The 25,800-nt window shown below is 46.4% G+C and overlaps 1 protein-coding gene across 1 annotated transcript in view; it reads right to left on the bottom strand.

Annotated features, from left to right (window-relative positions):
• Window positions 1-13,366, bottom strand: part of LOC118781623 (USP6 N-terminal-like protein) — a 40,755-nt gene extending 27,389 nt beyond the window's left edge. The window contains exons 1-2 of the mRNA XM_036534635.1: window positions 13,345-13,366; window positions 12,816-12,937 (exon numbers count right to left, since the gene is read on the bottom strand). The gene's annotated coding sequence lies outside the window, so the exon portion shown is untranslated. The remainder of the gene's footprint in view (window positions 1-12,815; window positions 12,938-13,344) is intronic.
• Window positions 13,367-25,800: the final 12,434 nt, after the last annotated feature.

The following is a 25,800-nucleotide window of genomic DNA, read 5'->3' as shown; positions in this document are numbered from 1 at the left end:
TTGTAATACCCTGTATAGCTTTGCAGATTCATTCATTTGCATGCAATTCCTGGAATTCTGTGGGATAAATGATGTTCTTACATTCAGCCTGGCTGGACAAAAAGCAAAACAAACAAACACAAAAAAACCCCCAAAAAAAGATGTGAAATTAGTTCAGTTTCTGTCCCAAGGCATGGAGTGTTCTTGTGGACACAACTGCACGTGTTGTGGGTTTTAGGAAAGCTCTGATTTGGGATTTGGGAGTGCTGCACTGCTTGTCCAATAACAGCTCTATCGAGGGCTACGTGTGAATTTTTTAGGAGCATGGCTCCTGAAAAACAGGCAGTGTGTAACCCTAGTTCATTCACCTACATGGGCATTCCTCAACTGTAGGCCACAGTGACTCCACCCAGCAGTCACTGGACCTGCCCAGTAGAGTGAGGCATTCTTTTCTCAGCACATAAAGGCTCATGCTGCTGCTCTTCCTTGGCAATCTGATGGTATGTGCAGCACAGATCTTGAATTTTGTCCCTTTTTTGGTGCACGAGTTATTGGTGGCGACTAAAACAAATCCCGCCCAGGCGCTCGCATCTGTCGTTGAGCGGAGGCCAAACAAACACAGGGAAACGTCCTCATCTCTAGAGGACGCCCCCCCCCCCCCCCCCCCCCCCCACCAGCACAAACAGGAAAAAGATGTGAAATGGTTTCCAGATCACAGCCGGGTGCTGGCTGGCATGAGCGTACCCCCCACGCGGACATTAACAAGGGTCGTCCAGAGGCGCGTGCTGGAGCAGAGGGGTGAGGGGGTTGGGGAGGAGGCGGGGCACCTGACTGAGGCCCGGAGACACAGAACCTCCCGGCTGGAAACAGACTGCCGCTCTCTCCCATTTTCTTCCCTCCTCCACTGCGAGCAGACCCCGTCCAAGGCCCTGCGGTTCCATATGGAACCTATCAGCTTAACAAACACAGGCCTCTGGCAGCATCTGCCACTGAAGAAGAAATGCAGCAGGGTGGATTGAGAAGAGAGGAGCCACATGAGGTTCGGCCCACATTCGGTCCTACAGCAGAGTGATTACACACAGTGTCCTTAACCCCAAGTGACTGGTTCAGGCAACTTACGCACTAGCTTATTTTTTTCCTTATGCAATATCATGAAAAAGCATTGGCTTTTTTGAAGCCACACTTGATCTGCTGAAAGTATGTTGCAATTAGCTTGAATCTGAGCAGAAGGTTTCATCATAGCTCAAGGGCTGCCCAGAAAGCTCCTCCTGCTGCAAAAGACCAAGAGATGCTGAAAGAGCGCGTGAAGTGGGTCAGGACACCCCAAACCACACTGGGACTTCCCCCCTGCCCTGACTGCAGCCAACCCTTTTCTGACAGACCGTTCCTGTTTTTGTGCTACTGCACTGTGTGAATTTACACACTCAGAGCACTGTTTTCCTATTCCATATGCGAAAGCTGAGTCATGCAAGACAGTCTCCCTACATCATACTGTAAGTATCTGTGCCAAATTTGTCAAATTTATCCATTCTACGCTTGTGTCATCCAAATGAATGCACTTGTACCTGTGCATTCAGTTGGATGACATTCCATTTATTTAACTGATCAACCCAGGCTACAGAGAGTTCCAACTGTGCAGTGTTACTGTTGAATACTTCACCACACACACACACACACACATACAAAATGGCATTTATTACTGAATGGGAATTATTACGTGGGGTTCTGCCTTCCTCAAGCAAAACACTGAAAGCAAGAAAGCCACAGAGGTGAACACTGGAATGAGGTGCCATTTCTCAAATAGAGGAAACCTGAAAACAAAACTGAAAATTCAAACACCAAAACCATTGAAGAGTTCAGAGTCAAAGACTGAAAGCCACACAATAAAAAAATACAGACCACCTGTCACACCTGAAGGTCATTCTTAGAGCAGGTCTACAGACACATTGACGTCTTTCACTTGTTAAATTTCCAGATCTTCAGATTAGACAAGTGTTGGAGCAACCTGTGACACAGGAAAGAACGCTAACAAACAACCATATGATTTCTACAGAGTGATGGCTGGTTGGCCAGCTGGTCACTCTGTGTTGAAAGCGTGTCTGTGGGGCCCCATACTAGTGAACAGTGAAAGGAGGATGCAGTGGGGTAGGTGCACATGGGATCCTGTGTCTCTGAGAGGGGCGGATTATGGCTTATGAGAAGCACATCCTGCAGAGGTGAGGGGAATTTCCCACAGGATATTCCTATCTTTGTGCATCATGGGAAAGGGCTCCCCCCTCCTCTTCGTAATATACCATTCAGCTGTAAAGGTTGCTGTAAAGCAGTAATGGATTTTGAGTTGATGTTATTTTTGGAAGGCGGTCTCACACGTGAATGTCAAAAGGTCTTTTGTTGGTTCATTTTTGCCAGGTTCCAGCAATTTGCTGGCGGCCATTAATGGTGTTTCTCATTGTGGCAGCTAGGCTCAAATTGCATTTCTTTCGACGACGTGCTCAGGTGAACACACAAGGGGTCTTTGTGGCCAGAAACCCTTTTATATCTAGAAACCTGCCAAGTGCTCCACCAACATTTAATTCTGCAATTAAAATGACTAGCAGGATAATCAACGGGACAGTTTTAAAAAGTAGCATCCAATTTCAAGGAATGACACAAGAGCTTTACTGTTTCACACACACCCTGGTACAAACTGAGTAATAGGCTATGTGTAAAAAACCCCACTAAACATCACCTTTATTTCAAAGAGAAGCACCTTGGTCCTATACAGCCCCCTCCAGTTTAGCTATCATACTGTTCAGAAACTGCAGCAGCAAGCAGCAGGCCAACTGGCTGTCACACAAATAGCATGCAGAGACACTGTAAGAGATAAAGACAGGACCATGCGTGCCATTCTGTCATAATGTTATTTACAAATAACTGACCCAGTGGGACAAGCTATCCGCCCGTGCTCTTCCCTCTTGTGAGTTTGGCAATCATAAGCACTGAAAGGCATGGCGTGCTCTGCCAGCCGTGCATTCTGAGGGCCAGGCTCCAGCAGTGATCAGCCACTAATGCAGGTAAGTGCATCGTGGTTCCAAGGCATTCCTCCTACTGAACATTAAAATGTGGCATGTTTTGAAAGCACATTGTTACAGATGAAGGTCTACATTGTGTTAGTGTACAAAAACTATCAGGATGGGTCTGATTGCTGGGGACCTCTCAATAACATGGATACTGGTGAAGTGCAGGCATTAAGACATGTGACACAGTTAGAAAGTCACCTCTTCATGGACGGAAAAGCCTCCTATCTCACTCCTATTCTAGTATGGAAGCGTGGAGTTTCACTACATGTGAGCTTTATGTCATTTGCACACAGTAACTGTGCACATTTTAGTGAGTGTCCAGCTCAAAATTTTGTATGATAAATGAAAAAAGCAGGGCTTGGAAAAAATGGCTTAAGTACAGCACAGAGAGTGTATGTGCTGTACTTCTGAGTGTGAATGAGGGGTTGTCATCAATGAGTGATGCAATACATGTACATACAAACGCAAGGACACACACATACACGCGCGCACACAAATACACCCACAAGCACGTACACATACACATTCTCAAGTGTGCATGCACACGTGCTAAAACCCATGCTTGCACTCACAGAAATACTTTACTGTAACAGTTTACTCATGTTGTGATGTGTGTAAACATTCTGCCAAGAAATTGCATTACATAAATCTCCCAAATCTTCCATTGTAAAAGCAGTGTGCATTCTTTCCTTCCACTGATGCACAGGCCAACTCTGCTCTAAACTCCGAACTCACTTCCCTTCTCCCTTTGAGAGATGAGCTCACACAAGCTTAACTTTTTTCATTTATTACACAACACTGAAACACACATTATTGTGTAAAAAATGAAAACAGGTCACATTTTGGTTCCGAGTACAGTCCCTAGTCAGAGTTTAGATCAGAGTAAAGTTTTTCTTGATTTTTGTACAGACATAACTTCACTCAGAGAGTAGTCCGACACTGTTAATAAAACAACACTGGAGGCTCTCTGGGATTAAGCACAGGGTTCAAGGGTGTCACTGGGATTAGATGCAAGAGGTGAGAGACTCACTGCAATTGGATAGGGGGACGTCGAGGCTCACTGCAGCTGGACATCCTTGTGCCATTTTGTATTTCTCTCCACAACATCCCGATTTGTATCCCTGTTTACATGTCAAAAATAGGAGGGGGAAAAAAGCTTGACCTATGGGAATGTGTCTAGAGCAGAGAGGGCCTGAAATAGCCCTGTTCTGTGGGGTGCAGTGCCATGACTGTCACACTACTTCATCGCTTTCTGCTGCTGTCTGAGGGCTGCAAATAAATGCCCCCCAAAATGCAAAGCGGATAGCGGGGATTTTTCATTTTCCAGCTCCATTTTGGCATTTGCTCCAGGTCTTGAGAATCCCTGGCCAGCACTCCTTAAAAGGCAGCTAGGATCCCCCTCTCAAAAACTAAAAATACTTAACCTTACTATTATTATTTATCAGACTCTATTCATCTCAATGGAGAGACATTCATGACTTGAATTTTCCTGTAATAAGACAGTAGGAGTTATTACTGTAAGATGACAATGAACATGAAATTAAATTCAAGGTAAGTAGATGGTTGGATGTACCAAGTAGACACACTGGGTAGGTGGTCGCTGCATGTTTGATAAATACTGGGTAAGTCCTGTTCAGGGTTTTCCCAGGGTTTTTGGTAAATAAGCATTAAAGGAGGATATTAACAAAGGCAGCTAACTGATATGTCGTTTTCTAATGTAACCACCACTTTTTTGTATTGAGAGGGAGAGGGAATGCAAGATAATACATTTCTAAGGATGCTTAATCTTTCAGTAAGTGCCAACTACTGATCAGCATTGTAAAGAAGACCTGAGTCAGCTCCACTTTCCCTCAACAATACTTGCGTTTTTCCTTCAGTCATGTGAGGATTTGCCCTCTGCATAAACACTTTCAATAATTCAACAAAGCAAAACAAGTGACGCATGTCACTCAGGCAAAAACATAAACAGTACAAAAAAAGCCCCAGGCAAACACCCTTGTCACCCACTGCAGAGCCAAAACTGTGACCCTCTCCACCTCTGCTTCCACTGTCCAAATGGCAGAGATCATTACAACACTAATCCATTCTGGCTCAGTACCTTCGTCACCAGCATGTAGAGCAGAGGTTATGTTTGTCTGTCTAGCCATTTGTCTGCCTGTGACAAGGAGACCGGAAAAATAGATGAGATGCTTGGCTTTGGGATGAGGTAAAAACTATATGGTTTTAGTATCCCTATGACAGCTATTTAGTGTTGCAGAGATAAGCACACTAGTAAGGATTACTCTTTATACCTTGCTACATCTATCCAGTATTTTCCCCTGCCGTAAAGCACCTTTTAAGAGAGCAAAAGAGGACAGGTGAAAAGTTCAGAGAGGAGTCCACAAGATTCAGGGTTTTTTTCTTTCTAAAAATGTAATAACCAAGCCAGGTCCTCATGTATGACTGATCTGTGGATATCATCTTGTTTGAATATTGTGTAAGATTTGATTCTGGGGAAATTAAACCAAAGCGGATATTTCCCTTTTACCAGAGGACTAAAACCTCTCTGGCACTAAAAAATGATTAGAAAGCAAAACAAGAGAAAAGAAAGAACAACAGAATGGTGGTATCAGTTTCTTCATCCATAGAAGCCTGAGGGCTTTGTGTTTCTTCAGTGTGATCTGTCAGAAGCCATCATTGTCCAGGATGCGGCAGGCTAGCTCCTACACAGTTCCTGCACTGTCTCACAGCAGACTGCCTGGAATTTTCATTCAAACTGACAGAAGGGCTCTTAATCATCTCCCCAAGCAGAATAATATTATCAGTGTCTCTGTCAGAGCTTCCATTAGTTTGTCCACAAAGGATGCTGTTGAGTCTAGTGAAGGCACAAAAAACTGAAAATTATGGGTATTAAGAGGCAAACTGTATATGGAAATAGGCTGACAATTAAGTAACACAAGCTTAAATGCTTGTTCACTTAATTTGCAATACCACATTTATACTGTGGATAATGGTCAAGTAATTTCAGTAAATTTAACATCCCAAAATTAGAAGCAGCAAATTATGGGCTTTTATATGGGCGACTGCTCATAACACATCTATTATCTGAAGTTGCCTCTTACCACTGTAACCTTGTCTTACACTCCAGTGTGTGCTCTGGAATTACACATATCACCATGTTGCATTCCAAGTCTGTGCATCGGCACATCGGCAATGCAAAACTGACATTCTGCCACAGGAAGTGATGAAAACAAGTTTGATGAAAGGTGAAAAACCGCCTGTGCACTGTGGGTGGTGCAATTCCACAATCTGTTCCTCTTGTGGGTGTGGGAGGAAACAAAATCATAAATATGGCGAATGGCAATATCCTCATGATTAATTATTTATGTCCTGCTGTTTGCTTATAGCCAGTCAAAGAAAAAGTACTCATCTTTCCCAGCATCCTGGGCTGCCTAACACCAGCAGCATCAGAGCAGACCTTCCCATCATTCCATAGAGGGCTGACACAGGGATCCCTGAACCACACCACTGCCAATGCCCAACTTTTCCACTGGCATGGTCCTCAACTGGATAAACCAGAAAGCTCTTGTCATAGAGTGCTGTTTGAACCTCATCAAACCCAGTACCCACAATGGCACAGCTCACAGTAAAGAGCAAACCACATGCTCACAACCAGGGTGGTGCTCTGGTGAAAGGCAAAAGGCAGGTCTGAAGGGGCTGGCCAGCATGCAGGGATGGGGGTTGGGGCTGAGGTGCCTGTAACCCGACACCGAATCCTGCTGATTGGGCAGCAGTAGCGGTGGCACTGCCATCTGGGAGAGCCATCTCTGCCTTGCACTGTCACTATGTCACACTGAAGGACTCTTGTCCCATCTCGAGCCCTTCACAGTGAGGGGCCCTGTTACACCTCCTCCCAAAAACACCAAGCTCTGGAGCCCGAAACAAACAAACAAAATCATTAGGGTTCAGCTTTCAACAGGCCTCAGTGAATTACTACTGTGGACCTTAAAAACACAAGAGCCCCGTGAACATGGTGGCTCCTTGCTGAGTGAGTTCACATGAACTACTGGCTGCAGCTATAACTGCCCACAGATCATGTGACCAGTAATGAGTTTAATAAGTAACGGGGGTGGCTTGCACAGCATCCTTCTGGAGGAAATATTCTTCTGTTTTTATTAGAGGGGAAAATGGATGGGAATGATCCAATCTTTCTGAATGAGATCGCAAATGACGGAACGGAAAAGTTTAAATATCACAAGGCTAACACACTAACCTATGTCGTACAGACTGCACTCCCCTGAAACTTGCAGCACGCATTACTTTGAAACTGAAACCCCTCTCACTCATGCACAAAGAAGTGGACTCATATGCACCTGTTTCTAAAAGAACTAGGTTCACCTTGAACAGAATCTACCCTGCACACCACATGGGTTCTCTGGTTACCACAGCAGAAAAACTTATGAATTCGGTCGACAACATTTCTTGAATTAAAAAGGCACAAATATGGGCAAGTGTAAGAAAAATGAAATTTTCAGCTCTCCTACCCCCTTCCTCTCAACAATAAAGAGCAGACTCTTTGTTATGTGTACAGCTACCAGAGTGTTTTCATTTGGGAGATTTTCAGCTTTCAGGAGAAGACTAAACCCAAGACAACGGGGCAGCACTGACAAAATCCCTCTGTACGTTAGACATGATCAAAAGCCCTGATGTCACCAGCATCAGGTCAGCACATGAAGCTCATCGGAACCGTCAGAGGCCCTGTGCCAAAAATGGCACAATACAATAATAATGATGCAATATAAACTCCAGCTGGCAGAACTGTGGCTCCAGTCTCAATGACCCACAGTGCCCTGAGAATAGATGAACAGCTTTTTTTAACATTCACCAAAGGAGAAACAAATAAAAGTGTGTGTGTGTGTGTGTGTGTGTGTGTGTGTGTGCGTACTTGTGTATATGGGGGCAGTGGTGGAGGGGGGTTAGAGGAAAGAGAATGGTGAATGAATGAATCCGTAACGGCCAGAATGTGAGTAATCTCCCTCCCCTGAAAGCAGTGAGGTTGGTCAAGAGACATTCTGTGGGCTCCACAGGTCACAATGAAATCAGGCCTGCCAGCCCTCAACCACGTCCTCACCGGCGAAAGCATGGGTCACCAACGGCAAAAATGGTGCAGCACTAGTGGACAAGGGAGGGGCTGCAGGCAAGAGATTCCTTAGAGATCCAAGGACAAGGCCTCATCTGTGCCACCAAAAACACTGGCACGAGTTTCACCAACGACCTTATGGCCACTGCTGCATGCTGTGTGACAAACATGTGATATTTAGTGTGAGGACAGCATGTCCCTGATATTTCAGGAATGTGCTGTGAATTTGTATAGACAGCTATGCAATGCAACAAATGTTCACACTGGTGATGGCCCATGAGGATGGAGTAACTGAAAATAACTCCTGTGTTGATCATTTAAAATATCCTTGTTGTTTGGTGCTCTGATCATGGTCTGAGATTAAAATGTAAACTGTCTCATAACCTAAGAGCAGTGATTGGGGAGAACTTGAGGCGTGGTCATCATACCCAACACCCTTCATTCCCCACATGACATGATGCCCAAGCTACTCCCTCGGGTCACTGGGCATTTGTCGACACTGAGCTTCTCCAGGTGCCTCTTGGGAAATCAGGCCAATTCTCACAGCACAGCTGCACCATGGCAGGATGTGGCCTGCACCCTAAGGCCTTCGCCTGACTCAAATAGCTAGTGGCTGTCAATTTTTAAAATTAGCACTGATGTCTCCAACCATCTCAGCAGACAAAACAAAGCGAGGATAACAACAGGAGGAACAGAACAGAACCCAGCATTCCATAACTGCTTAACATATGCCATTTGATGTGTTGAAAGAAGGGAGAAAATTCTTCCAAATCCACACAAAACAGCATGTGCATTTCCTTCTCCTTAGAAATGTTTACACTATACCATAAATATTGTTACTGAAAGACCTTTTAACCTTCTTTTTATGGACTGTGATAATTAGGCCTTAAAACAGAGAGAGAGGGAGAGAGAGAGAGAGAGAGAGAGAGAGAGCACTAAATTGTGTTCAATTCAGACAACACAACTCATCGACTGTCACTGCTTGGGCAAACCTCTGAACTACTGCTGAAATTACAGCTGCTCTCCTTGTGCACAGTGCAATGTGGGTGCGCTCCTTCCCTCTCATGCATTTCCACCAGAACAATGCTATACTGTGACACCCACCAGCCTGCCAACAGTGATGTGTCACCCCTGCCGGCATGAATCACAGGAAAAGGTCTGCGAAACCTGGCGAGTCCAAGCACCACCCAGACCCCAACAACCACTGGGCCATCACAACCCTGTCGCGTCCCTCAGGAAAACATGAAGGAAAAGAACGGAGGACAGAGAAGGGAAAGACAGATGAACAAACTCCAGGAGGAGAGGGTGGGAAAGGTGGGGCAGGTGCAGGGTCAGTCACTGGGAGCTGCATGGCACACTGCCTGAGAGAAGGCCCTGCGCATGCTCCATAAGCCAGAATCTTACAGCTGGACCGGCTGCTTCCGGTTAACCTCACAGCACAGCCGTGAACAACACCCAGAGCTGTCAGAGACCCACTCAGGCAGAAAGAACATCTACACTGGGGCCAAACAGGGAGGGTTGGCCCCCCCCCCCCCCCCCAGGTAGGTTTCACATCACTGCCTTTTCTGCCTGCGCCTCTATGAAGAGAAGAGCAGTGCTTACTTTTTCTTTTTTAAATTCTGCCAAAACCCCTTAGCCACTCTACAAAGGAAGAGGTGGAAACGTGATGCACATGCCCTTACTGATGGAGGGCCCATTCACAGATCCACCGACAGTTCCACAGCTAGGGTTTGACATGCACAGCCCAGCAGCCAGTAGGAAGGGGACCTGGCAGTTTAAATGTCACACACCTACGTAATGCATGCACGTCAGAGCGCAGCTTCGCCCTCACCGTTTGTATCAAATGCAACAGGAAGTAGTAACCAGCACCCAGACCACCAGTGCTTCCTGTCCTGGTAGCGTCTCAGTCGCACTGCCTACCCCCAGCATTAGAAAGCCATTGTTCGGCAGATGCGATAAGATATCGAACGCACTGTTCAAACACAAGACCAAGGCTGCGTGCGGCTGCATGCGGCTGCATTCCCTGCACTCCTTTTTCTACTGTAAAAGGTTAGGTTCTCAGTTTACATTATTGGTCAAATGAAAAAATATGCATCAAGCTGAATTCATATGGAATGATTTTTCCACTCTGGCTCTCAGGCCTATTGGCTGGCAGAATCGCATAATATGTTTTTTTTTTCTTCAAATGAGCCTCCTTGAACTATTAAAGTGGCAGTCACAAAGCTCATAGCCAACAATCAATCTCAAGAAAACCAAAGTGTTTTACATTGAATCATAAAACATTCATGCGACTCTAAACACTGAGGATTTGTTCAGTGAAGCTGACCAATGTGACAAAGAACACAAAGATCAAACTGACAATTATGGAAATTACATGGCACCATCACTGATGAAAACGAGAGAAAAAATTGCCTAAATTCTATTATAATACCATTCTGCCATGACAAAATCTCTGACAAACCAAACAAAATTCTTCCTCTTCCGCAGACATTATGAATTATGAACCTCCCTTTGCTTTTAATGTGACTGTTTTGGGGACAGTCCTGTTAATTAACTGAGGCTTAAATCTTCCTCTCTGACACGCAGTCATGACAAAGAAATGCCCATTTACTGGAAACATAAACACTATTGTGATGTCACTCCTTGCCCTTGCAAATATTTACAGGTTTTAGTTGCAGGTCTGTCATACCCCAAGCACTGAGCAGTCAAAACCCTCCCTCTATTTAAACTAACAGTAATGGCTTAATAAAGTCATTTATATGCTTGGCAGAAATGTTTGCATAGGCCAGTTATTTTACACACCATCTACTCCATTTAAGAAGCTTAAAGTAAGTATGGTTTCTCTTTTAATGTCTAACACCAAAAAATGTAAATACAACAGTTTTCAGCAGCAGCCCAGGCTATAGTACAGCATGTCAGTATGGTTAAAAAAGAACTGTGTCCAACTTCTAACCACATGTTGCTGTTTTTGGCAGGTTCACACATCCATAGGTAACATACTTTTCAGATTCCTTATTTCCAAAGTTGGCTATTTGAAACTCCTCAAACACAGAATCTCACAAGAGCTCAAAAGTGACACCGAAAGTGACTCCCTTAAGCACCTCCACTCCATGGATCCTTGTCATTCCTTTTCCTCCAAACACTCAGCTCACTTAAAACTAAGCTAAACATCAATTCGTAATGCTGAAAAAGAGGACATTTTCAGAGACAAAAGTCATCAATTTTATCTGCATCTTCCTGCTACGCCAGTGAACATCCAAGGCACACAAAATACACACCATTCATCACCAACTCACCTTCTTGCATCTTAAGAAACCATAAGCCATGACACAGAAAAAAGCGGATGACAAGAACAACCATCTAGTCCATCTTAGCACATTCGCCAAGAACCTAGGGTGCAACTGCTGTACCACTGTGTCCAGACTGATCTTGATGAATGAAAGAGTCCACTACAAATTCTGGTAGCTAGGCTATGCCATGTACTCTGTATGAATGACACTCTGTATGACCTAATAGGCTACTTCCTAGCATCAGTGTAAACACCACTGGCTCATTTCCACCGGTGTTCTTTGGTTCTGCTAACAAAACTTGGCTTGAAATATCCTCCAACGGTCCACCTTGTCAGTCCTGAACCAGCTTTTAGGGAAGCTAAACAGATTATAAGTACCTCGTGAAATAATATATCTAAGACCTAAACTTTTCTTTTAAAACGATGACTATGACTGAACACAGCATCCCAATTGCTGTCTATGGTGTTGTACGTTTAATGTATGTTTACATTCAGCATTGCACTTGATAGTGTGTATTTCACCTGGCAGCTGCCTGTCTATCTCAGTCTACAAACAGCTGTGTGATTTTTGAAAAACGAAAACTTAACACATTTTCAGAAGCTAAAAAACACACGAAATGCGACACTACTATGCATGTGCCCTAGAACATTTCCCTATCGCTAAAGTTAGCAAACTAACTTCACAACAAAGAATGATACACACATACTCGTACAGTAACAGAATTCATTTTAAAATCCGTTCCTTTTGTTTTCAATCTTCATGTCATCAGCTGCTTTTACTCTTTTATTTCGGAAAAAGTGTATCAATGAGAGCCAGGGCAGAGAGGCACGTCGCTACAGCTGAAAGTGTCCGCTTTCCAAACTGAAAACAGTAAATTGATATATAAAAAAGTACAGCTTATACAAAAAGGCAGGCATCTTGTAAGCGAAAAACACTGCACGTTTGTCCTCGGCGTGGTGTGTTTATTTTGTCTTGGTTTGTTCAGCTGTCAGTTTTTCATGCATTTGTTCTTTTTAACTGGCTAACTGCCTAGCCAGACAAGCTAGTTAGCGTTCTCTCTCGCTAGCGCACCGGCTAGAAAAAGACAGTTAACGTACAATAACCGCAAGAGAACTGTAGCTATCTGTGGCCGCTTCTTCCAACATTTGGGATGATATTATATTAGCTAGTTGACGATAGTACTTTTTACAGAGAAATCTTACATTTCTGGTTCCTTATGCTAGCATGACAGTGGCACATGTTGTTCAAATGTAAGTGTTAGCAAGCTAACGTTACTTAACTTTATATAAAACTAGTCTAGCATGCTACAAATTACCTGCTATAGATCTATAGCTAGATCTAGCTGGATAACTACCGAATAAAAATTACCTTTTGTTATGTTGGCTCTTCTGTGCTGTCCGGCCAGTAAAATGGTCCCCTCTTTTCATTCTTTCTTCGCTCACAGACAGATGGGTCCAAGGGAGCTGTCACCCAGTGAACTACCCTGCGTCCTGTGACAAAAGCAAGCCCCCGTTAAACAGACAAACTCGTCTCTGAAGGAACTAGAGCAAGACATGCCACAAGCTATCTGGATGCCTGTACCTCACGGAGCAGGCGCAGCAGCAATAAAATTAACGTTAAGTGAACCGCTAGACAGCGAGCTGTTGGTGGGTTGTTGGGAGGGTTTTGTATTTAGCTAGCCAGTTGCTAATGGTCGAAGGATATGAGTTCTTAAAATGTTGCTTGTTTGCAGTAAAGATGAAATATATATTTTTGTAAGTACACAACCAGTTTTAAAGTTTGCAATGGGACGTTGTTCTAAGTTTGCGCGGTTGAGTTTTGCAGCATTTTGCGCATTTTTTCTGGACAAATTTGTGTCCATCATGTACTTAAGACTGGAGAGTTCCCGGAAACATACCTTTGCTTTATCATAAATATACAAATATAAAGATCATTATAAGACACGGTGTTTCAGATAAGGAATTGGCTAAAGTAATGGCTGGGGTGCTTGCTGCCCAGTTCTAAAATTGGCCTATGCGCACCCTCTTTCGGTTCATGAGGGAACCACATACATTACATTACGTTAATCTAGCACAGTGTTTCTCACCCCTCCCCTGGAGGACCCCCTGCCCTAGATCTCTCCCTGCTCCAACACAGCTGATTCAAATGATCTGTTTGTTATTAAGCAGCTTCAAGAGTTCATAACGAGTTGATCATTTGAATCAGCTGTGTTGGAGCAGGGAGAGATCTAAAACATGCAGAGCAGGGGGTCCTCCAGGAGAGGGTTGAGAAACACTGAAACAGACGCTCTTATCGAAAGTGACTTCCAGCACCAAAGAACAGAAGTGTATCCATTCAAGCTGCAAGCATTCAAGCAAAAGTCAGTCAGTCTGTGGCCAGTGATTCCGCTGTCCTGACCCCCCTGGGGAGTTCATTCCACCACTGAGGGACCAGTACAGACAGGGATCGTGTTTGAGAGGAGTGACCCCGTTGGAATGGGACAGTCAATTGCCCCATAGAGCAGAGTGTTATGAACTTGGTGGTAAAGACCAATTGTAGGTATGAGGGGACTGTCCCATTCACTGTCCTGCATGCCAGCACCAGGGTTTTGAACTTGATGCAAGCGATAACAGGAAGACAATGAAGTGAGGTGAGGAGGGTTGTGACTTGAGTACGTTTAGGGAGGTTGCAGAAAAGTCATGCAGCTGCATTCTGGATTAGTTACGGGGGTTTGGTGTCCAGGTGTGAGAAGACCAGGGCCTGAATAGGAGCTGCGTAGAATACATAGTGAGGTAGGGGCAGATGCTTCAGATGTTCTACAAAAAGAATCTGCACACCCAATTCACTGCTGCAACCTGAGAGTAGAAGGACTGTTGGCTATATTTTTGACATTAGTAGTGCTACTGGTGCAAAGCAATGCCTTTGTTGAGCCTTTGTCTTGCAGTTGAGGCATTGATGGGGACCCAAAATGTAAGGCAATTCAGTAGAAAAATCTTCCATTTGTTTTGTAGGGTATTGCTTCCACTTTAAGTGAAAAGACCATAGAGAATGATCGAGTCCTACTGGTTTCTATTGTGTGGTTCGAAATGACTTCTGTATTCCTGATACTATGAAAAGTTGAGTCAGTGAATCAACTGAGCAGTGCAAAACCACATATATGCATGTACATACATAAAAGAGGAAAATGGGCACTGATGGAGTAACAGCAAAGAGATTTAAACCTACAGTAGGGACCTGAATTTAAGCATACATAGTAATTCACCCTGATTATTTGCTTACAGTGAGGGCTATCACCCTACATGCGCATACACGCTAAGTTGCACAATGCAGAAAAAAGAATAATACCTATAGCTTTATGACATCAAGGACATTTATGCTTCAGCTGACATATGTCTGTCTGTCTGTCTGTCAAGTAGAAGCCCTGCCCAATGATAGAATCAAGATCAAAGCAGTGGTCATGAATAAATGTAAATGGTCAGTCTATCGTCACCAAAACTTTTTCCTTCAGTGAAGTCATCTACCTCTCTGTCAATGCTTACGGCTGCCATAGCCCTGAGTAAGGTTTTTGTACAATTATTTGTACATAAAGGAGCGGATGCAAACGCCCCTGTGTAAGCGTGTGTGCAGCAAAAAATAAGTATTGTTATTTAACAATATTCCACTGGACAAGCAATCAGTATTCTTTAGCGTCTCTGACCACAGGGTGGTGCCACCTCCATTGGTGAAACATGCTGCAGTAAAAATTCTCATTTAAAACGCAAGATAATTTATTTTCATTAAATGGCCAGAATTGCCAAGTCTGTAAAATTGTCACTAGCTTTGTTGACATTTCAGTATGTTTAGGAAGGATAGATTTGTTTGTTTATTAATTTAATTGTTAGAAAAGTGCCACAGAATGTAGGTAGGCCTACTAGTACCACCAGAAGCTTTTCAGGAAATATACAGCAAACAGTGAGAAAAATTATCATATGAAATGTTCCCTAGTCAAATATAGAACAAATATAGAAAAAAGAAGAGCCACAGACACTAATGAATTTACAGTTAATATTCACTTAGGAGTCATTATAGCTTAGCTTGTTCTTTCCAACTTAACAAACATGATATCAATCTTGTGCTCACTTGTAATCACTCTTGTACTCCTCTTATTGATTTTGTGATTATTCACGTGTTTCAATGTTTAAGGAAAGGCAATCTTGTCTCCTCACAACAAAATGCATGAAATACTGATGTACAATACAGTGGCTCATTGAGGAATCACCAGGCAAAATATTTCTCCTTGCTGAACATGTATGTGCCAAACCGAGGCACGTGGATATGCAGACAACAGGTTGCCACAGGATAACAGTATAACTGAATGTCAGAAGCTGCACTCATCCGTGCTGGCTGCTGTCAGATAGAGCCACGGCATTGCAGTCAAAAGAAGGTGACAGGGCTTGTGGTCCCCTGGGGGCATGAACATGGTGTCTCCACTGGTCCTTGAGACAGCATGACATTTTCCAGTTGCCACTACACTTGGAAAAAGGAAATAAAATGTGATTGTCCTATAGTGGGGAAGAACAGGTCCAGCCCTGTATAACTGAACTGCAGAAGGCAAATCTGATGCTCTCTTTTCGTAATTTGAATGTTTACCTCTTGGAACCAGAAATTGTAGTCCTACAGTAGGCTCATCTCACTGTCCCTCCTCTGTAATGGTACAGGAAAACTGGCCCCTATCCAGAGCCAGAGTACCTATGAATTGTACCCAGTAGATCAGTGGATTTTCAGTGGCCAGAGTACCTATGAATTGTACCCAGTAGATCAGTGGATTTCCAGCAGATAATGCTGACCTGGGTGTTTAAAACAAGCATCTTAAATGTCTGAGGCCCTCAGAAACCCTGCTAGACTTTTGAAATGAGCAAAGTAGCAACTGTTGAACACTTCTGATGAGCTGAGCATGGATTATGTACTCAATTTCATAATCAGTATTGAAGCATTTGTTATGAAAGGGAAGGAATATGGGCACTATTATGTGGAATCGTGTATGGGAAATTCCTTCTAAAGCTCAGGAATAACAAATAGAGCTCAATAATGTAATAAACCTTGCCTTTGAATTCAAAATGTTTTTTTTTCTTCCTGGTGTTATCAACCTAATCAAATACAAGCATTATTCACTGCTGTTCTGTAAAATATTGCGGAGTCATACTTAATTGTAGTCCCTCTATGGTCTTGAAATAACAAAAGATGTTTGCTAGAAATGGCACACATTTGCCATTTCCAGTGATTTGCGTGAATGATTTGCGTTCCATGTTGGATGGTGTGATTTAGGTGAACCGGCAGTCTGGCTGAGAGACAATAGGAGACACCTGTGTCCAGTGAATGGCACTTTACTGTCTGGCCCTGCCATGATGTGTGTCACCCTCTTGCATTTCTGTTTTCAGGTCCCTGTATGGGCAAGCCCGTGCACCAGCATGAACGACTTTCTGTTCAAATATTAGCCAAGGGCTTCATACGGGGGCTGGAAAAAGAGGGGCTTTGCCTTAAATCCGAATAGCTAGGCTATTAAGAGACAGCAGCAGTCTGCCACACTCAGCCATTTGATCATTATTTGCTCTAAACCTGTGGCTGTGGCAGATAAGGGTCTTCTTTTACATCTCTTTATTTATTTATTTATTTATTGCTGTGATGGAGGGTTCCAGAGTTTCCAGATTCTTTGTCTTCTGTTTTAATCTTATTATATAAACAATACAAATGTATTAGAGATGTAGGTACCAGCTAACAAAGTTGTTGTAAAACCTCATTTCTTTCACTCGGTGACGTAACTGTCGCCTTGGAAGCGCCAGTCCCCTTTGAGGCCAGATTCCGAGGAAAGGGCGATGCTCACGAGATGCTGGACAACGTCTTTTTAAAGTAACTTTTCATGCATTTGTAACAATAACAATTATTCTCCCCTATCTCCCGACTTGAAAGGAGTCCGATATGAAGTTTCCAGTTATTGGTGAGCAATTTGATTGAAACCCGATACCCTTCCCCCGCCCTGTCGCAGAAAAAAAAAGATGATTGCTGTATTGGTTTTTGGATGAAGTGGCCTGACTTCCTGATCATTATTGATGCGGACAGGTTTGTTTCGGGGTGGCCTGTCCACGCATCCTCTGTTCTTTATTAGGCCTCCCTCCTCTAAACACACTGGTAATGGCCTGGCGCTGTGGCTTGATGAGACACAGGGACACTTGTGGGGGGACGGAGCGCAAACATCGATGAGCATCCGCCTGGCGCAGCTGGAGCCGTTATTGATTGGCAGACTTCGGAAATGCGATGACCGAGCCGCGTCTCTGTTGGCCCGCGTCACCATCCCATCCAGTCCTAGCGCGTAGCACAGCCAGGAGTGGCATCGATCCAGGTCGTGGTGACCGCGGTTCTCCGGACACTCCGCACTACAGACGCAATTTGTTTTAATCTGAGACAGAAAGTAATTTTGACGTAATGTCTTATGCCATGCATTCTATTACCTTGCTTCTGTAAACCATAAAAGCAGTTTTTACTCGCAGTCACCTTTCTGCTTCTGCTTTGTCGGAACTGACCTGTTCTGTTCCTTGAATGTCTCGCATTCACAGCACAAACATTTGGCAAAATATCATTAAAAAGGGCCAAGTCAAAAGCGCAGTGTTATGGATGCTAATGAGAAGATCTTGTACACGAAGCCTAAGATTTCGCACAAATTATAGTTTAATCTGGCTCAATAATAATGTGCGTAAACACAGATGAACGCAAGAAGCAGAATGTTTTACCCGTTATAATGTCACTGTCAGTTTGTTGTTAGAGGGAGGTAGGCTCTATTGTGACTGGTGTTTTTGCGCGACACGGAGACATGGGATGTTTGTTCTCTTAAAGAGACGCATACACAAAAGGAACGAGGTAAAAACATCTAAAGGCAGGCACTCTGTCTTTATCCACAGGCCAATGTAACACTTGTGCGAATAGACGAATCAGTTCAATCCTTCTTGGTAGAAGCGAAACAGCCGAGGTCTCGCGTTAAGTTTTAAAGTTACTAATATTTTGTTTTTGGAATGGCAGTATGTGAAGATACGCAGCAGCGGGCAGAAGGCTGCTCGCTCTACCGTGTGAAAATGTCAGAGCGTAATTAGGGTATTCGTCAATGCGGCACGAGCCCTGGCCATTACCACGTGCTAGTTACTGTTTGCCTGCAGGCAGGAGGGACACATGGCTCTATTATGAAAGGTAAATCCAATTAAAGTTCACAGTACTCCAAAAGCTTCGTATCAATGAGAGATGGAGACGCGTTATTAGACCGCGATTAGCCCCAGGTAAGAGCGGGGTATTGTAATAATGCAACGGGTCCCTTGTTCTTTTGTATGGGTGCGTTTTCAGGAGGTGAGGTTGGCGATGATAATTCAGAATGCACTCTGCTCTGTGCCAGCATCAGCAGCTGAACAGAGCTTAAAGTCACATGATCACTCTGCAATAGTCACTTCATCATTGACAGACTTTGAGCTGAAGAGTTGTCCAGAGGGGAAGTCGTTTTTTGAATGCACAGTTCTGGGCAATTTGGTGTTCTGGACATCCGCTGCCAATATTTAATGTAAATAACATGCTGATCACATTTTATTTATGCATTTACTCCTTATTGGTACTGAAAGATGGAATGTTAGCAAGTTGTGGCCATATAGATAAAGTTCAATCAAGTCAAATAAAGTCAAATGCATCAATTAAGGGCCAGTTCAATGCCTGTATGGGCCAAGACATATTGAAGATTCAATTTCCATAAAATGCATAAACATAAAACATTCAGATTTACCCTCTGGGAAAACCTGGAATTGCAAAAAAGAACTCAAATTAACTTCAAACAACACATGACCCTTTCTAGAGAGCCTGGGTGTGATCTCTACCTCGGGACTCTGAGTAACAGATTGTCACTGTTTGCATGCATTCTAAACTCTGTCACCTTGTTAAATGCATTTTACTGTCCGGAAATTTATTAAATGATACTGGAGGGGTCATAGTCACCCATTTGCAGATGCTCACTCATTCTAGTTTGCCAGTCATTCTTGACTCAGGTCAGCAGATTACACCTTAGTCCTGGCCTTGGTGTAAATGCCACTGTGTAGCAAATTGCTGATCTGATGATAAAAGTCCTCAGTTATCTAACTCATCAGAGTTATCCTCAGAGAATGTAATTTCAGATGGGGACAGTGAAATAGCCTAATGGTTTTGTCTGTAGCTGTAGTTACCCACCATCTGAAGTGAAGCCTTGTTTATTCAACTTGGCACATATGGCTGAGTGCGGTAATCTGTTGCTCCTGCCTGTATGTGCAATTGTTGGGATTAAAAAGGGGTGGCTGTGGTGCTGGAATAAGGCTTTCATGCCCCTGGTTTTGATGAAATCTCTTTATACTAGCAGTGATAACTAATCCCAATACAGTGATAAGCAGTGTTTTAAGCAGGTGAGTTCACCTTTTTTGAAACGTCTGAAAACAATTGCTCACTCGAGGCTCTCACAGTTCTTTGCACACGTTGAAAATGCTGCTTGAACTGATGCCAATTCAATTATTTGGACCAACAGAAATAGAAGTTGTTCATTTCAGTCAAATTGGGGGCCTCATTTAGATGCAATTTTTTTTTAAATGCATTGTGTTTTGGTGTGTCCAAAATAACACTGTCATTTGTCCTTTACTGTAGATTAGGTAACCAGTGCTCATGTTTATGTGTGCTCCAGAATAATGACACTCAGCTGCCATTATTGTCATTACTGTGTTTAGATTTGGTTTTGTGCTGCTGGTCTGTGTTTAAAATGGTCTGAACAGGTGCTTGCAGCATTTGCTTCTAACTTCTCATGTAGAAGTTTGAGGTAAAGATCGAAGTGGTACTGTGGTCAAATGGGCACGTGGAAGGACATGGCCGCTTCTGGAAACAGAGGGGCAGGGTTGGGATGTCAATACCAAGCACTGGACTTGCATTTCACGCCAGTTCTCAGTTTAGAGTTTAGGTTTAGAGCTGTCAGTTCCTGGCGGGAGGGAAACGCGAGGCACTGACGCGATCGCTCTCAGTGGCCGCCCAAATGCTCTGCCACTTTTGACAAATTGTGCGTCTGGAAAACAATAAAACAGCACTCTGCATGATTAGTCATTCCACTTGGCAGCTGCATTTTGATGTGTTTCAAAACAATCACATAATTACCATGCCACTAAAAATTACAGGGACAAGAAAAAAGGCTGGAGTGAAAAAATGGTGGTAGTTTTTGATTTACAGGGAGTGGGGATTGCATGTAATGATGCTATAATGTCAGAGTTGTTTTTGTGTTGCACATAAAGGACAAACTGGAAGCTAAACAGGACCATTCTGTACTACATTAAATAAAACCACCATGATGCTCTGTCTAGCATATCATATTCAAGATGTAAGCCAGACTCAGATTGCTTCAATTCTCACACATCATCACAGTTGTATTAAGTCACTCAAATCAATAAAACAGATGTATGTATGAGTGTGTGTGAGATATGTGTGAGTATCAATAAAAGTGATACTTGGCTAAATGCATCTCTCAGGGTTAAAAGCAAAGCACCACAGTGGCTATTTGTCAGGGCTCAGGCAGGGACTCAAGCGCAGACAGCAGAATGGGGTGCACAAAGCGATGTTTAATAAAGCCAAGACGGGGAATCCAGAAAACGTAGTCAAAAACAGGCGAAGTCAGAAAACCAGAGAAACACGGCTAACTATACCAAAAATCGGATCCAAAAACGTAGTCAAGAAAACGGGCAAGGGTTCAGATAAACAGCAAGCAGGCAGGCAGGCAGGCAGGCAGAACAGGAACAAACGGCTTGTAGCGACACAGACGAACTGAGACGAACTCGCGATGAGACAAGAAACAAACAAGGAATATATAGGGCAAGGCAGATGACAAGATGGGGTTCAGGTGTGCAGGTAGGCGGGTGGAGCCAGTCAGATGACCAGGTGGGCGGAGACAGGGCGGAGAGCAGGGCAGGGCTGGAACACAGGGAAAAACAAAAGCACATGGACAGGGAAAACAAAAACCAAAACAAACCTGGCTAGGGAGCCGCAGTCCTGACAGTACCCCCCCCCCCCTACGGACGCCACCAGGCGTCCCAGCAGGCAGTCCAGGATGACGCCGACGGAAGTCCGCGATGAGGGAAGGGTCGAGGATGTCACGGGCCGGGACCCAGCACCGTTCCTCTGGGCCGTAACCCTCCCAGTCCACCAGGTATTGCAGTCCGCGGCCCCGACGCCGAACTCCCAGCAGGCGACGTACCGTGTACGCCTCGGATCCATCGATCAGGCGGGGAGGCGGAGGAGCCCGCGGAGCCGGGCAAAGAGGGCTGCGGACGACAGGCTTGACCCTGGAGACGTGGAAGGTTGGGTGGATGCGGCGGAGAGAGAGCGGCAGTTTGAGCCGGACTGCGGCGGGGCTGATGATCTTGGCGATGGGGAAGGGACTGATAAAACGCGGAGCCAGCTTGCGAGACTCCACTCGGAGAGGAAGGTCTCGTGTGGAAAGCCACACCCGCTGCCCCTGGACGTAGCGGGGAGCCTTGGACCGATGCCGATCAGCTGCCCGCTTGATTCGGGCAGTGGCACGCAGAAGCGCGGTCCGGGCGCGCTTCCAGGTCCTCCGACATCGGCTAATGAATGCCTCCGCTGAAGGCACGCCAACCTCTTCCTCCTGAGCCGGGAACAGGGGGGGCTGATAGCCAAGGCAGCACTGGAAAGGGGACATGCCGGTGGAAGAAGTTGGCAGGGAGTTGATGGAGTATTCCACCCAGGACAGCAGCCGACTCCAGGAGCTGGGGTCTTGCGAGGCCAGGCAACGCAACACCGTCTCCAATTGCTGGTTAGCCCGCTCGGTCTGGCCGTTGGTCTGTGGGTGGAAGCCTGAGGACAGACTCACAGATGCCCCTAACAGTTTACAGAACGCCCTCCAAAAGTGTGAAGTGAACTGGGACCCCCGGTCTGACACCACATCACTTGGCAGCCCGTGCAGCCTGAACACATGGGTGATCATGAGCTCGGCAGTCTCTTTGGCTGTGGGCAGCTTCGGCAATGCTACGAAGTGCACGGACTTAGAGAATCGGTCAACAACCGTGAGTATGACGGTGTTACCGTCTGATGGGGGCAGACCAGTGACGAAGTCCAAGGCGATGTGGGACCAGGGTCTCTTGGGCACCGGCAGCGGACGCAGCAATCCTGCAGGAGGGTGATTGGAGGGCTTGTTCTGGGCACAGACCGAGCAGGCGGAGACAAAGCTGCGTACATCCTCCTCCATAGTCGGCCACCAGAAGCGTTGCTCGATAAGGGCAGCGGTGCGTCTGACCCCTGGGTGACAGGCCAGCCTGGAGGAGTGTCCCCACTGCAGAACCTGCGAACGAACAGACTCGGGAACAAACAGGCGGTTATCAGGACATGCACTGGGACCGGCCTCACCCCGCTGGGCTGAGCGCACCAGGGACTCGATTTCCCATGTTGCCGCGGCTAGCAAGCAACGAGCAGGCAATATGGTGCTGGGTTCAGGTGGCTCCTCAGGTGAAGAGGACTGGCGAGAGAGAGCATCAGGCTTGCCGTTCTTAGAACCTGGGCGGTAGGAAAGGACGAAGTCAAACCTGGCGAAGAACAGAGACCAGCGAGCCTGACGGGGGTTAAGACGCTTAGCAGTACGGAGATACTCCAGGTTCTTATGATCCGTCCACACCAGAAACGGGGTACTAGCGCCCTCCAGCCAGTGCCTCCACTCCTCCAACGCCAGCTTGACCGCCAGCAGCTCTCGATCGCCGATGTCATAGTTGCGCTCGGACGCGGAGAGCCGACGGGAAAAGAAGGCGCAGGGATGAAGCTTGTTATCCTGCGCCGACACCTGAGAGAGTACAGCCCCCACTCCCAACTCAGAGGTGTCCACCTCCACCACGAATTGTCGGGCAGGATCAGGCTGGATGAGCACAGGCACAGTGGTGAAACGCTTCTAGTCAGGGAGGTGAGAGGAGCGGCGACGGAGCTGTAATTGCGAATGAACCGCCGATAAAAATTTGCAAACCCCAGGAACTTCTGGAGCTCACGACGGGAGGTCGGCGGTGGCCACTCCTCAACTGCCTGAACCTTGCGACGGTCCATCAGGACCCCTTCCTCAGAGACGACACACCCCAAGAAAGAAACGGAGTTCCGGTGAAACTCACACTTCTCGGCCTTAACGAACAGGTGGTTCTCCAATAGTCTCTGCAGGACTTGGCGGACATGGCGTGAGTGTTCGGCAGGCGACCGGGAGAAGATTAGAATGTCGTCCAAGTAAACAAACACGAACCGCCCAAGCATGTCCCGAAGAACATCGTTAACCAGGGTCTGAAAGACAGATGGGGCATTAGTTAGACCGAAGGGCATGACCAGATATTCGTAGTGCCCCGTCGGAGTGTTGAATGCGGTCTTCCATTCATCCCCCTCTCTGATGCGGACCAGGTGGTAGGCGTTGCGGAGGTCGAGCTTCGTGAAAATCCTCGCTCCCTGCAGGGAATCGAATGCAACGGACATCAGAGGAAGGGGGTAACGGTTCTTCACCGTGATGCTGTTTAGCCCTCGGTAGTCAATGCAGGGGCGGAGCGAGCCGTCCTTCTTTCCCACGAAGAAGAAACCCGCTCCCGCTGGAGAGGACGAAGGGCGAATAATGCCGGCAGCCAGGGACTCCCGGATATACTTATTCATGGCCTCTGTCTCCGGTGGCGACAGGGAATACAGGCGGCCCCGGGGTGGAGTGGTGCTGGGCAAGAGATCGATGGTGCAGTCATAGGGTCTGTGAGGAGGCAAGGAGGTGGCGCGGGATTTGCTAAACACCCCCTTCAGATCCAGGTACTCGGGGGGCACCCCAGACAGGTCGGGGAACTCCTCTGCAGTGAAGGGAACAGAAGAAACAGGAACCGGGGCATCTTTGAGGCAGTGAGATGCGCAGAAGGAGCTCCACTCCAGCACCTTATTCTCAACCCAGTTTATCCAGGGGTTGTGCTTGCAGAGCCAGGGGTGTCCCAGAACCAGCGGTGCTTGCGGCATATCAATGATATGAAGTACGATGTCCTCACGGTGGTTGCCGGACAGCAGTAGACTCAGCGGGGAAGTGATGTGGGTGATCCTGCCAAGGGGCCTCCCGGTGATGGCAACGGCTTCAAGGGGAGTCTGGAGCGGGACCTGAGGCAACCCGAGCTGCTGCACAAGGTCAGCATCAATGAAGTTGCCGTCTGCTCCGGAGTCGATAAGAACTGCTACCACCTGAGGTTGACCGTTCACAAGGAGAGAGGCAGACAACAGTGGGCGAGTAACCGGGGAGTCAGACAGAGGGGTTACGCTCACCTGTATCTCCCCGACTGCGGGTGAGCGCTGGCTCTTAATCAGGCAGTTGGCGACGAAGTGCCCGGGGTTGCCACAGTACAGGCAGGATCGGGTCCGGATCCGTCTCTGGCGCTCAGCTGGAGACAGGTGCGTGCGGTCGATCGAAATCGGTTCTGTTGACAGACCTTGGGCAGCAGGGACTGAGGGTGTTGCTGCTGAGGGCGCAGGGGTTCTCCGGAACTCCTCCGCTGATCTCCGGGACTCTGCTCACTCCCTTCGACGTGCGGACAGGCGGTGGTCTACACGGATGGCGAGGTCAACTAAGGCATCGAAATCAGCAGGCAGCTCCCGGGTGACCAGCTCGTCTTTGATCTCCTCAGACAATCCATGGAGGAACGTGTCGTACAGAGCTTCCTGATTCCAGCTACAGGTCGCAGCGAGGGTCCGAAAGTCTATGGCGTAATCGGAGACCGAGTCCCCTCTCTGACGGCTCTGTAACATCTCCCGAGCAGCCTCACGACCGTGTTTGGAACGGTCGAACACCCGCCTCATCTCCTCACAGAAGGTGGCGTAGGAGGAACACACAGGTGAGCGGGCATCCCAAATTGCCGTTCCCCACTCCCTGGCACGTCCGGTCAACAGGGTGATAATGTAGGCGATCCTTGCCCGATCAGTGGGGAAGGTCGACGGCTGGAGCTCGAACACCAACGAACACTGGGACAAAAAGGAGCGGCAGGTTCCAGGCTCACCGGCATACGGCTCAGGAGGCGGCAGACGGGGCTCCCGTCCAGGCAGGAGGGCAAGAGGCTGTGGAGGAGGTGCAGGGGAATCTGCTGGGGCATCTTGTGCGAGCTGGAGCTGCTGCAGTTGAGCGGAGAGGTTGTGCAGGCTAACCGCAAAGCTCTCCAGGGTCTTGCCAACCGACTCGAGCTGGTTCTGATGTCGGCCGAGGAGAGCTCCCTGTCGTTCCAGCACCGATCGCAGCTGGTCACTGTCCGCTGAGTCCATACTGGCAAGTTCGTACTGTCAGGGCTCAGGCAGGGACTCAAGCGCAGACAGCGGA

Source organism: Megalops cyprinoides, chromosome 8 (assembly GCF_013368585.1).
Source record: "Megalops cyprinoides isolate fMegCyp1 chromosome 8, fMegCyp1.pri, whole genome shotgun sequence".
Taxonomy (NCBI): domain Eukaryota; kingdom Metazoa; phylum Chordata; class Actinopteri; order Elopiformes; family Megalopidae; genus Megalops; species Megalops cyprinoides.
The sequence above is the reverse complement of the archived record's forward strand: the minus strand, read 5'-3'. Positions and strand labels throughout refer to the sequence as shown.